The sequence below is a fragment of the Patagioenas fasciata genome, chromosome Z, assembly GCF_037038585.1.
Source record: "Patagioenas fasciata isolate bPatFas1 chromosome Z, bPatFas1.hap1, whole genome shotgun sequence".
Classification (NCBI taxonomy): domain Eukaryota; kingdom Metazoa; phylum Chordata; class Aves; order Columbiformes; family Columbidae; genus Patagioenas; species Patagioenas fasciata.
In genome coordinates, this window is record NC_092560.1 from 6,355,239 (window position 1) to 6,367,845 (window position 12,607).

General features: G+C 39.7%; 1 protein-coding gene and 1 long non-coding RNA gene across 7 annotated transcripts in view; one reads left to right on the forward strand and one right to left on the reverse strand.

The window, feature by feature from the left end:
- Window positions 1–12,607, forward strand: part of HAPLN1 (hyaluronan and proteoglycan link protein 1) — a 66,284-nt gene that overhangs the window by 12,598 nt on the left and 41,079 nt on the right. Inside the window, exon 1 of one of the 6 annotated variants that reach the window (XM_071802099.1) lies at window positions 7,090–7,110. The exons of the other annotated variants lie outside the window; for them this stretch is intronic. The gene's annotated coding sequence lies outside the window, so the exon portion shown is untranslated. Of the gene's footprint in view, window positions 1–7,089; window positions 7,111–12,607 lie in introns of those variants that run through there. 6 annotated transcript variants of the gene reach the window in all.
- Window positions 1–12,607, reverse strand: part of LOC139826402 (uncharacterized) — a 48,114-nt gene that overhangs the window by 12,268 nt on the left and 23,239 nt on the right. The gene's annotated exons all lie outside the window — the stretch shown is intronic.

Below are 12,607 nucleotides of genomic sequence, written 5' to 3' on the forward strand. Positions count from 1 at the left end.
AATAGTTCTCAGCACTCATATTGCTTGGGGCTCTCATCTTCTATAGTACTTCAGTCATTATTCCAGATAGAGATGCCTGCATGCTAAAGACTATAAGAAAGTAAGAAGATGAAAATGGGAGTGTAGGTAAATAAAATAATTTAGATAGCCCGAGAGTACTGGGAATTGTATAGTTTAAAAAGACATCTTCTGCCCCAGAATTTTTTTCAATTTGCTTTTAGAAAATCTACAGCAAACTACACAGAGAAGATGTCAAAACAACAGCAGCAACTTTAAAAAAAAATGGAGCATGTCACTTATATCTGTACACATTTTAGTGATCAAAGTTAAAACTAAAAATACATACAGTAATATCAATTGTGCACATTTTTCAGTGCAAGAGAACCCCCATTGTTCACCTTGTTTAAGGTATATTTTGTGTGAATACTCATTTACTTGTCTACGTGAGTAGAAGGTCAAAATGCTTTGAGCAATGAGGTTGTTGTTACATATGAAGAAGACAGTTCTAGCTCATGCTTTGTTGAAAATATTAGCTTTCCCTTGTTTGCTTTTCCAAAGGTTAATACAGCAGCCTAAGAATTGTTAAATAATTACAGTAAAGATTGCATATGCAAATGTCTTCCGGCTCATTGACCTAGAGGCAAAGGATACTCCTTTTGATTTTCCTACTTCATACTCCCTTTAAATCATACATAGCTTCTGAAATTACTAGTTTATCAATTTATAGACTTAATGGGAATACTTTAAGGTTTTTCCTACTGCATATTCAAAGCAGGTAAAATTATTTCATATGCTGGCCAGCAACATCATCTGTCATGTCAATATGTCTTGTATTCCATCCTAGCTCCTTGGGTTAGATGGATTGCTACTGTCATAAAGGTTTTATTCCCCCAGGTGCTGAAGGAAGGATTCAGTTATCAGAGTATGTGATCTTCTCTTTGTAAAAGCATTGGAAGGTGGCTAATTCAAGTTTGAGAAAGCTGAGCTTGGGAAGCCAATCTTCCTGTTGCACTAAGTCCTTGTCTAGCTATGCCACTTCTTAGGCAATGACAGGCTGCAAAGCCCACACGGAGCTGTAGCCTTGCGCTGGACTGTGCCATCAATCTTTTCTCAAGCTGTGCTCCCCTCACAAAACCTCTTCGGCGAACAGTGCCATGAGTCTGACCAACTAAGACATGTCCAGGCGCCTGGGTTGACTCTCAGCTGGTATATCAATCCTTGCTCTGTTGATTTCCTGATTATATTTCTGTGGGGTATGTGCTTGATAAAGATGTCACAAAGTAAAGGTCACTGTTTTGTCCCGGACATCCTATTGTGAAGGTTTACCACCATAAAGAAGGCAATGAGTTTGTCATTCCGAGGAGGAGGGTTTGTGTTTTTTTCTTGGTCAAACATCTTTTACCTCAACGAAAGCATGGGAGACAGAACTGGAACGGAGAGCAGAGGGCCACAGGCATGGAGACCTCTCCCCTGGCCACTGGATGGAAAGCGGCAACAGGGAGAGCAACTGCTGCCCCTGGGCAGGTGGGACTGCCCTTCTCACTCCCGTAACATCCATTGTTCCATTCACTCTCCAGAGTGGAGACAGCATCAGCCTTTCCCTTGGGCTCTGACATAGGCGAATAATGCATAGAGACCATGCCTGTTCCAACAGTCCTAGCAGCTGCCTCTTGGCACAAGCTGCCCTGAGCCACCTTTGGTAGCATACGTATCAAAGAAGCTTGACTCTTTAACCACTGCATTAGAAGTGCGTCTGACATCGCCTGTGTCAAATCTTCCTGCATTTTCCTCTTATTCAGCCCCATCAGTGTAGCACATCTTGTGTGTATTAATTTCATACGGAACACTGGACCAAGGCACCCTTTTGCACACCATTAAGTGCAATCCCAAGATACTTTGGTTTTAAAACCAGTTCCTATACACCACACATTTTAAGCTGAGTACAGATTGCATAAGGAGATTTCAGGGATTTTAGAGAATTTAGGATCTTCAAGATTTTAGTGTGTGGGAGAGGATATTTATGACTTTAGATTTCCAGGAAAGACAACATGAAGTTGAGCAAACAGTAGTAAGTGATGGTTTAAGAAGTGTGATGCCTAGTCCTGTCCTTGTTGTGGGTAGATATGATACATGCCACAGCGATGTGGCAGGAGTGGCACGTGGAACGTTTAATCCAAATCTCTCAGCGGTTTGTATGTTCCCATCCGCCTGTTTGCAGTAGTTGACTTCAGTGAAATAGTAGAGTACTTCTCCTGAAACTATTACCCATTAAAGCATTAACTGTGTTGTGTTTAAATAGTAATTGCTACACTTCTGACATTATATTTTTAATTCTTTGAAACAAATAGGAGCTGTGGGTCCCTCTGGGAGATATTGTCCTAGGCAGAATACTGCAGGTTCAGCTAGGAGCAACGGAACTGCTTGCCACAAGCTCATTTTCAGGTTTTCTTTAGAACCATGAAAATAATACTTCAACCTTACAAATCCCATTTCATCCTCTCATCTTAAATTGCATTACAAAGATGGCAACTACCATCAAGTCATTGGGTAAAAGTGGAGGTGAAATTAATATTTTTTTCATTTTTTTAATAACAGCTTATGTTCTGGAACACATTTAGCTGTTTCAAAGCAAGGAGAAGTCTTATGATTTTGCATGCTTATAGACATTCATTATGCAGAGAATCCTAAATATGCCGATACATACGGATGGTGACAAACTCCATTTACTATATCTATGCAATGGCAGCATCCTGTGCAGTGCTCTGAGATGTTCTACAAAGTCATCATGAGATGCAAGTAACAGAGCAGCAAGGAGCATTTTGCCAGGAAAGATTTTCAGGTCAGGATATTGCCTTGGTTAGCCTGCACTGCTGAAAATGTTTACTGAATTTATAGCAGCAAGCTGTGGATGTCTCTTGTGAAATTAATTAACTTTGCTTCAGTGACCAAGAAGTATAGACAGTGTTGTTTAACCACTCATCTGGCATGCTAAAAACCACACAATATTTGTCTTTGACAGTACCTACTACTCGGTTTTGCCAACTCCAAAATCTTAGATCACTTTTCCTTTTTTTTCTGATGGCAAATGAAATTGAAGCTGTGCCTACACAGATATTATTGTCTTTTTCTTTATCCTTGTAAAACATTAAGAACACAGCAGTCTCAAATATCTTCATACGGTTTTGAAAGGTTTAGCTTAGATTTTTTTTTTGTTGGTTCGTTAATTTTTCATAGGGATTTTTTTTCATGTTTTCTTTTTTTTTCTCTCCACATTGTAACATTGTTCTAGGTGTTTTAGGACGTCTAGACAATCTATTTCTAGATGCCTTACATAGTTAGATTTTCTTCTCTTACTTTCTTACCATGTAAACACAAGAAAGGAGAGTTTTTAAACTGAAGGTGAACATTCCAGTGGAAGCATGTTAGAAAATGGTTACAGCTTTGCATGAAGGGAAGGAAAGCTTCTGAAGAGAGGTAAAAAATATGTTTTGGATACAATCAGAATTGACTGACAAAGTGGAGGTGCTTTACAGCCACAAAAGTTTGCAGTGAGCACAGAGTGGCTGGGTATTAAATCAAAGGATACTGAACTGTAGTCCTGCATGTTCTTTCTTCCTGGGATTTACTGCTTGTTATGCCATGGCACAGCAAAGAGCTGCACTCTGTTGCTCACTGAGCAAGTGTGAGGTGTTTCACCGCAAACACATTTTTATTTCCTGTCTGAATAATATTACGGAAAAAGTTTCTCACAAAATTTTATGAAAAGGTAAATAAATAGTAAATAAATGGTAGAAGTGTCGAAGAATTATAGACAGAAATCAGCTAAAGTCCAAATATTGTTTCTGAATTCAGGGCACACTATGAAAGTCTATGTTGTAGTCAAGGTGCTATTTATAGCTTGTACATTCGGAATTTACGCTAGAAATGAGTTTATAATGGAAAGTATGTTGGGTTACAAGTGTACCAGTATCTTTATTCCAACAAAATCTAATTTGAGACATTTAAACAGAGGTGTCTGCAGTAGAGGACTTGTGTTAAAGCTTTTTTTTCCTGTTCTTAAGACCAATTTGAAATCCTTCATAAAATATGTGTGCCAGTCCTTTTATAGTAAAAACGAAGGGAATTTCTCAGCTCTTAAATAGCATCTGGCTTTACAGCCTTTGATGTCCCAGTTTTAAAATAGAGGTCACCCACTAACTCACACAGTAACTGCAGGGAACGGTGCACAGCCACAGCACATTCTTAGTTCTTTCTGTAGTTTTGGTTTTCTTCTTTTGCTCTCGCTCTGCTCCCAAGGGGTGCGATCTGTTACAACCACCCTGTGCTTGTGCAGAATGGTCTATCGACTGGCAGTTTGTGAGTACGAATGTCAGACTTGACTCAGTGGGGCTGGTGAGGGGTCTGGAGCACAAGTGTGATGAGGAGCAGCTGAGGGAACTGGGGCTGTTCAGCCTGGAGAACAGGAGCTGAGAGGAGACCTTACCACTGTCTATAACTGCCTGAAAGGAGGTTGTAGCATGGACCGGGGTGGTCTCTTCTCCCAAGTAGCAAGTGATAGGACAAGAGGAAATTCCCTCAAGTTGCACCAGGTTTAGATTGGATAATAGGAAAAAAATTCTTCCTGGAAAGGGTTGTCAGGCATTGGAACAGGCTGCCCAGGGCAGTGGTGGAGTCACCATCCCTGGAGGTGTTTAAAAGATGTGTAGATGAGGTTCTTAGGGACATGGTTTAGTGCTAGAGTTAGGTTATGGTTGGACTTGATGACCCTGAGGGTCTCTTCCAAATGAAACGATTCTGTGATTCTGTGATTCATTCTCCAGGTTGTTCCACCAGACAACCTGCAAACCTTCCTGCAGTCATACTTTTGCCCGTACTGCCGAAGGCTAGACTACAATCTGCTTTGCTTAGTATAGCATTTATGCACTTACAGCTGCATTACAGCTGACCAAGAGCTGTCTTCCCTTCGGTGGCCCATGTAAAGCACACCTAGAACTGAAGTTCTAATCAGATGCTCAGACAAAAAGAGTTCCCCTCCCCCAGCTCCTCACCCATATTCTTGGAGAAAATTAAAAAAAAAAAAAAAAAACCACACTTGTTTCATTGCTGCAATTGCTCTTGCCTTCGCATAGAAGAGAAAGTATCACGTTTCTTTAATTGCTTTTCCATGCAGCACATCTGAGACACTGTGACTCCCTGAGACTAAAATGCCTCTGGTATCTAACGGCAGGAATTGTTCCATCTTGACATCAACTAAGATCAAAGCTAAATGCCGCAAGTTAGTCTAGAAGTGCAAGGAAAATGGTTCTTATTCTGTATTTATATAAAACAGATCCATGACTATACCTCAAAAGATGTGTCACGTAAATTTCAGATGAAAATAGCAGAGTTCAAATGCATTAATTCTGTATAGAGTAATCTTTTAGTGTCATGTTGGAGGTGTGAAATTGTTCTTCATTAAATGCAGGCTTCATATGCAGGCTTTTATGTCTATGTCAGATTTAATTACAGCAATGACCTGATTTTTTAGGAATAGATTTCTACTGTCTACAGCATTTCCAGTGAGACTAGATTATTAAAAAGTTCATTTATTATATTTATGCTTTTCAGATTATTTCACTTCGAGGCTCATAAAAGTGCTTTTTAGATAGTATCCATTCCTCAAATTGACCAAAAGACAAGGGTATTTTATAAGATTATTATGTGCCAGCCGATTAAAGCGTGTTTTTTAATCTTCTACTAATGCCAGTGGCATTTTCTTTACTATTTTTTGCTACAGTATTAGCTAGGGCCACTGAAACGATAGACTGGTCTCCCCTTGGGTGAGCAGTCCTTGTGAGAATGTTAAATTAGCTGTTGTACATGAATAACCCCATTTTGAAACAGATTAACCATTACACAAGTATGAAGGAGGGGTGGGTGTGGAGATTGCATCTGGGACCTGCTCAGATCCATCCTGCGAGTTTCCAGTCCCAGGGAACAGCAAGTTAATAATTTCTGAATAAGTATTCACTTTCTGCCTGGGATCTGTAATAACTACCTAAGTAGTCTTTTTTTTTTTTTTCCTAGAGTAGATAATAATGTGCCTTGATAACTTCAAGAGCAAAAGAGAGAGACAAATTACTTCGTTGCAGGCTTTGTGTTTGGTAATTTCTCTCCTTGTCTCAAGTAGACATCTTTAGAAAGAGGATGGCAAAATTCCTGCTTGCTGGTTTATCTTACCAGATTCTAGTGGTGCAATCATGTCAGCCAAATGTCTTGCTTTATCAGAGTATGTTCAACAGCAAAAGTTTGAATGGTCATCCATACATATGTACATATACTGGTTCATGTACCCATACATATATACACATATATAAAGATTTGTATTTATCTGTGTAGCATTGTATATGTAGAAGGGGGGGGAATTAAGATGGGTTTCACCTTTATTCCTGTTGTGGCTCAGGCAGAGCATTTGCCCTCTAGTTCACAGTAGTGACAGCTACTGCAGCCCCATCATGGCCAAAATAGGGACATGTTTCTGGGGTGTTCAAGCACACAAACTGGAGGCTTTCTCCAATGTAGCTATGGCACAGGAGAGCAGGAATTGGGGTCTGTAGTTGCTCCACAGGTCACTTGTCCGCTGTGTCATGTACCATTGGTACAGTTGTACACATGTAAGAAAACCGTGTGTTCTATAAGAGTTCAGTTTTGCTCACCAGCTGATATCAGTTATATTCTTGGAGGCTTTTTTTCCTCTTACAGCTATGCCTACATGAGGACTGACCTGTCAGCATTGCCAAACCTACCTAGCTAAATCAACAAGCCTTCTCTAGTGTAGATTAAACTTAATTAGGGATTAGCACAGCTCCCAGTGTCTTGTTCAGCAGCCCTCAGGCTGGGAGGTGGAGCTCTGCTAGGGTTACTTTATGGAGGCCTTCACAGGGATAGGTTTGCATGATTTGGGCATTTTTTTTTTTAACCCTTGCTATTTCACTCTTTAAAAGCCGTGTCTTGGCAAAACTACCCGGCTTTTAGACTGCGAACCTGGACACTTGGATGTAAGTGAATCTGTGCATTTGGCCTCTGAGAAAGACCTGAAACTGAGCTGACCCAACAAGGTTGAAACTACTGGTAAGTGAGAGATCCTAGAACAGTGTTCCCATGCCCTCTGTGCTCTGCAGTTTCTGTGGCTTGGGAAATTTCTACAGGTCACTGAGATGAAAGTTGGCTCAAGTAGAAGGCAGTATCTGAGTTAGTTTATTTGATAATTTATGGCCCTAGCAGAAAATCACAACCTTAATTTTCAAAAGTAATACGTAATCCTTGTTGACGCTTGGCACAAATATCTCATGCTTTGAAAAATACTTAAGGTAGATGATGCTACATGTGCTGTGGAGGAAAATTACAGTTATTCCATAGTACAGACTGTGGAGCATGTGAGAAGAAAATAGTAGAAATACTGCTTTTCCAGAGCGATCCTTAGTAGATCCTACTGTTTCATCCTCTTCCCTGTGGGGCAATGGAGGCTTTGGCAACAACCCCTGCCATTAGCACACCAAAGAGAAAACCAATCCTTTTCCCACGAGCAGCACTTTGGGGCAGGGAGTCAGTTTTAGAGAGGAGTAAACATTGTTTCCATTGTTTTTCAGTTCTTCACCCCAGGCCATGGTTTTAACACCCCTGTTCACAGTGAGTGGATCTTACTATGGAAATTTTCCTCTTGTCCTCACAAGCAGTTTGTTGCTGGACAGGTACTTGGTGTGAAAGTCCCAGCAAAGCTTTGGTAGCTGAAAAAAGGGGCATGAGAAGGGGTAGACTATGTCAAGGCAAAAGGCAGCCTTGCCCAGTGTCCAATGATCATCTGCCGTAGTTGCTTAAGGAAAGACTATATATTAAAAAATATATATATATCTTCCAATATCTTCATAAGAGATCCCTGTCTGTAGAATTCGACTGTTCCCAGGATTCCCACCACCCTCCGCAGTGTGACAAACCCCGCCCCGTAAGCACAGCTTCACTTCAGATGCGAGGATGTGAGTTGGGTAACACTGTTTGGAGGGTGTTCAAAGCCTCAACAAGTGCTATTCGAGAACTGGGAATTGTGTCTGTGAAGCTGAAACAGCCTGCATAATTGTGTTAAAGCACAAACAAAAGTCTTGCATTTATTCTGGGTGACTGTAGAAAAGCTGATCCCTGTAATTAGCTTGGGTAAGTGGCACTCGCAAAAAGTATGTGAATCCTATCAGTTTGCCATTTATTTAAACTGGATATCCTACTTATGTATTTTTGAAAACACATTCATTATCAGCCTACCAGTGTTTTAGTTATTATTGACAAAGCAAGGGTATGGGGCATGATCCAAATCAAAACGGTTTCATTGTTAACTGAGTTTTCTAATTCGCAGGTTTTCAAGAAAACCTGTTATTTTGTCTATGGTTTTATTTCAGAAATCTGCACAGGTTTACTTTACCTGAAGGACTGACCAAAAGTCAGCAGATGTTGCTGGCAGCCCAAATGTCAGAATAGTTCAATTAACAGTGACATTGATTTTTTTAAAATGTCTTCTGTTTCGTGTGATATCTCAACAAATTAAAACCCTTAGGCTTTTGTTCTTACAATCTCCGTCTTTGTGTATGCTAAGCTCAACTCTGTGATGTCTGTGGCTTTCCACACATTCTTTTTCTTACTACATGCTTATATGCTACTTAATTTTGCACTGCAAAAATAGGTGTTTCCTAGATATAGATTCTTTACTAACATATTCCTACATCTGAATATATCTGAATCTAAAATATGATGTACTCTTGTTCTTGTACTAGGTGCACTAAACCACGTACTCTGCAAGTTGTTTTACTTATGCAGCTTAAGAGAGTTTTATTTACCATATGCTCTACATTATGATTTTATCAAACAGTTGCAAATTAATCAGTTAATCTGTATTTTACATTTTCTGAAATTTAAACAAACTATCATAGTATTTCATTATGAGGATGTTAAACCAGGACACTGTGTTTGGAGAAGCTCCTGTATTCTTTCTCGTCATTCTTCTTAGTCGTCCAGGGTGGATATGGAACTGCCATTTTCCTCTATTTTTACATGATCCTAAACCTCAAAAGCATCACAACTAAAATGCATGGTGGAAAGGTTGCATTGCCCTATGACACATCTGGAGCATAAGAGGTTTCTTCTTCGCATTTGGCACATAACCACTGCAGCAAACAGAGCCAAACCTTCCATATGACTGAGCATTGCAATAGTCAGACCATTAAGCCAGCCACATGTGTCTCCATTTCATTTGCAGATACTTAATGATCTGTATCAGGGAGACCAATGTTGTTATGTAAAGCACAGAATCTACTTAGAAATTACAGGATTCAGATACCAAGTCAGAATATTAAACGCTTCTGAGAGATATCTCTCATAAGAAGTCCCAATGATGATAAGGGCGTTTTGCTGCCAGAGCTGAGTACTACTGAGAGCAAGTTTGTAGCTGCATGTGGAGCAATAGGAAGCCCCGTCTGAGTATACTGAATATCATTAATAGCAGTAGCCAGGAGAGCTTGGACGTGTCATAAAAGGAAAGACAAAAAAATCTGCTTGGTATAGGAGTTTATTAACCTACTCAAGCTGAGGCCTTTGTAAAAGTTAGGTGTACAAAAACAAATAGAAGGGACTCCTGTGTCATAACCTAGTCCTTTTCTATCCACTTCCCCATTCATCCCAGGCAGTTTTACATAGAATAAGCAAGTTCTCATTTAAAACTAGTAGTGTTTCTTTCTTCCATGCTGAAATGTCTTTAGGAAGACCATGATTTTTTAAAAATCATTTAGTTTCCAGTTTAACTCCTTTATGGCCCTGATTGTTCTGTTCCTAAATTTTAGCCGGAATGTTATTTTCCTTCTCTGGCATTTACTCTGTGATATATTTATACGGAGCAGTTATACCTTTGCTCAGCTGTGTTTTGTCAGACCAACCACAAGTTCTTTTGGTCTCCCTTTTTAAAACAGGTTTTCCTTTCCTCTGGGCGCCCCAATAAACCCTTGCCTGCATGGGTCTGATTTTCAATTACCACCCCCTAATTCCATGGGCCTGGGGATGCAGGCAGGATTTCTGAAGGTGTTGCCAGTGGTGTTGGCTTGGAAAGAGATTGCCAAGGTGATGGTGATACAAAGAGCTCTCCGATGCTCCCTGGCTGCTCTGTTGCCAAAACCTCCAGTTTCTGTTGCAGCACTCCTGGAGTCCATCTAGCCAACTATCCACTTAATCCAGCACCATGTGCTGATTCTGCACCATATAGGCAATGCCTTCGACATTTTTTCATCCACGGCTTAAACTGGTATGTATTTACTTTCTGTGCCAGCTCATTAATTAAAATACTCCGTGTAATAAATCTGGTCCTGAGATTGCTCCTCGAACTCATCTGATGATGCCCTGTACCAAAATTTTGGGGTTTAGCACAACTACAATTCCATCTACTTTTCTTCAAATTCTTTGCCTCCTTGTCCTATTCTCTTCTTTCTCTATCCTAAATAACAATTTCTCATGTTGAGTCACAAGCTGTTTTGATGCTTTCCTGGAAACCAAGTAGCATAATGGGATCAAGTTTTTACCTAGACACAGAACTAGTCTGGTGTGATCTACCTGTAGCAAAGCCTTTCTCCTTTCTCCTTCACTGGCACAACCTTTACTGTTCACTTGTCACAAAGAACCATTCGGGCTTGCCAGATGTGTTTCTTCAGGACTGTCAGTCTACAACTTCAGTTTTCAAATTATTATCTTTTCCTCTTGAATACAATAAGTTATTTTCCTATTTCTTTCTAATGTTGCTCTTAACTTGCTTAGTTCAAAGTGCAAAGCTGCAATCAGTATTTGCCAATATCTGGAACTATTAGATATGCTGAGTCTGGACCTTTTAATAAAGATTGATTTTTTGCATCCTTCTCACATCTGACTGACCAAGGATGTCTGTGCAAGTCTCTGTAATCATTGGTGTAAATGAGCAAAGAATATAAATATATATATATAGGGGTTTTTTTAGAAATAATTGAGTCATACATTTTTGGGACTCAGTAGCTTTCAGGCCATTGTTTGAACTTGGGGTATTCTTGTTATTGTTGATTGTTTTGTAAACCAAAACAACAACAACCAAAAAAAGTGAAAAGTGTATGCATTTTACTGATCTGACACCGTTTAGCAATAAAACTTGAAAGTGTTGCCTTTATTGAGGTAATTTTTCTTACAAATGTCAACCATCTTAAAAAGGTTTATTATTTGTTTTCAATAGAATTTACCTAACAAGAAGTTAACTAAACAATCATATGACTCATGTTTTTCTTGTGCTCTCAGTCTTAAGATATTGCAATGACAAGAGATTTAACAAAAGCAGGAGGAAACGTGGTACGAGTAGACACCTACATGTTTGTCTGCATGCACACATATGGTCAGCTATCACATGGTGCTACACCCTGTGTACTGCTTGTAAGCACCCCCTATGAAGAAGTCTCCTTCTGTTTTAGGAACGGATATGTCTCATTGCAGCAATGTGAGAGCTCCATCTAACTGTAAATACATTCACTTCCACAATACCCTGTGAGCAACAGAAAATACTGTTATGCTGTGTTACCGATGGTGAGCTAAGATAACGAAAGCTAATCCTCCCCAGCACTTCCACACTCCCCAAGGTCCCACGTGAAGGGTAGAGAGGGCAAAGCTGAACTCATGTCCCCCGAAGTCTGAACTCATGCCCTGACCTCTAGACCCTCCTCCTGTTTAGAATCACTGATCTCAATAGAAAGTATGTTTTGCCATTGATTGCTGATTAATTCAATTTAAAAAAATGTTGAAAGAAATGTGCTTTTACAAGTGATCCACATATGGCTTTGGTCTGGCTGCACCCACAGCTAGTTCTTTGTGACCGAATATCCAAACAAACCTTATATATCATTGCAGTAAGAAGCAGATGTTTGATGAAAACAATGCTGTTGTAAAATTAAAGTGTTTACCTTCTTAGAAGCAATGATTCAGTGGGGACTTGCACTGGCAATATGTAACAGCACTTTGAAAAATATGCAGGGCATTATTTCACTGTTATTATTTCTTTAGGAAACTGAGTAGCTTGTTAAAGTCGTTCTCAATGACACTGAGAGTGCAGACGGTGCAATTCTCAGACCACAAAAAAGAGGCAGGACAGGACTAAGCACTCATGGTTGGCTGGACAAGGAGTCACATTTTATGCTTTGCACCAAGATCCATGCCAAAAATGGTATATTGCTAGTTAATTCCTTACAGCAAGCTGGCATCAGCCTCCTAATCAGTAAGTCTGTCAGTGCATCTGTTCTCTCACATAGTGTGATCCTTCAAGGCTGTGAAAGCACTGTTAATGTTTTTAATTTTTATTTTTATGTTGCTGGTACAGTTAGCTTAGCTGGGGAAAATGGAGGAGAACTCCACTGAATTAAATGTGGGACAGTCAGAATAGAGATAGTGCACCTCCCTTAGGTGAAACACATAGGATCTGGTCTATTTGCGTATGTCAAGGTCTTATCGTTATATAGACTGTTTCCTAACTTTACCATTTCAATAACTTCCATCATATTTCCTAAGTGAAAAGTATAAGACTAAATTTCAG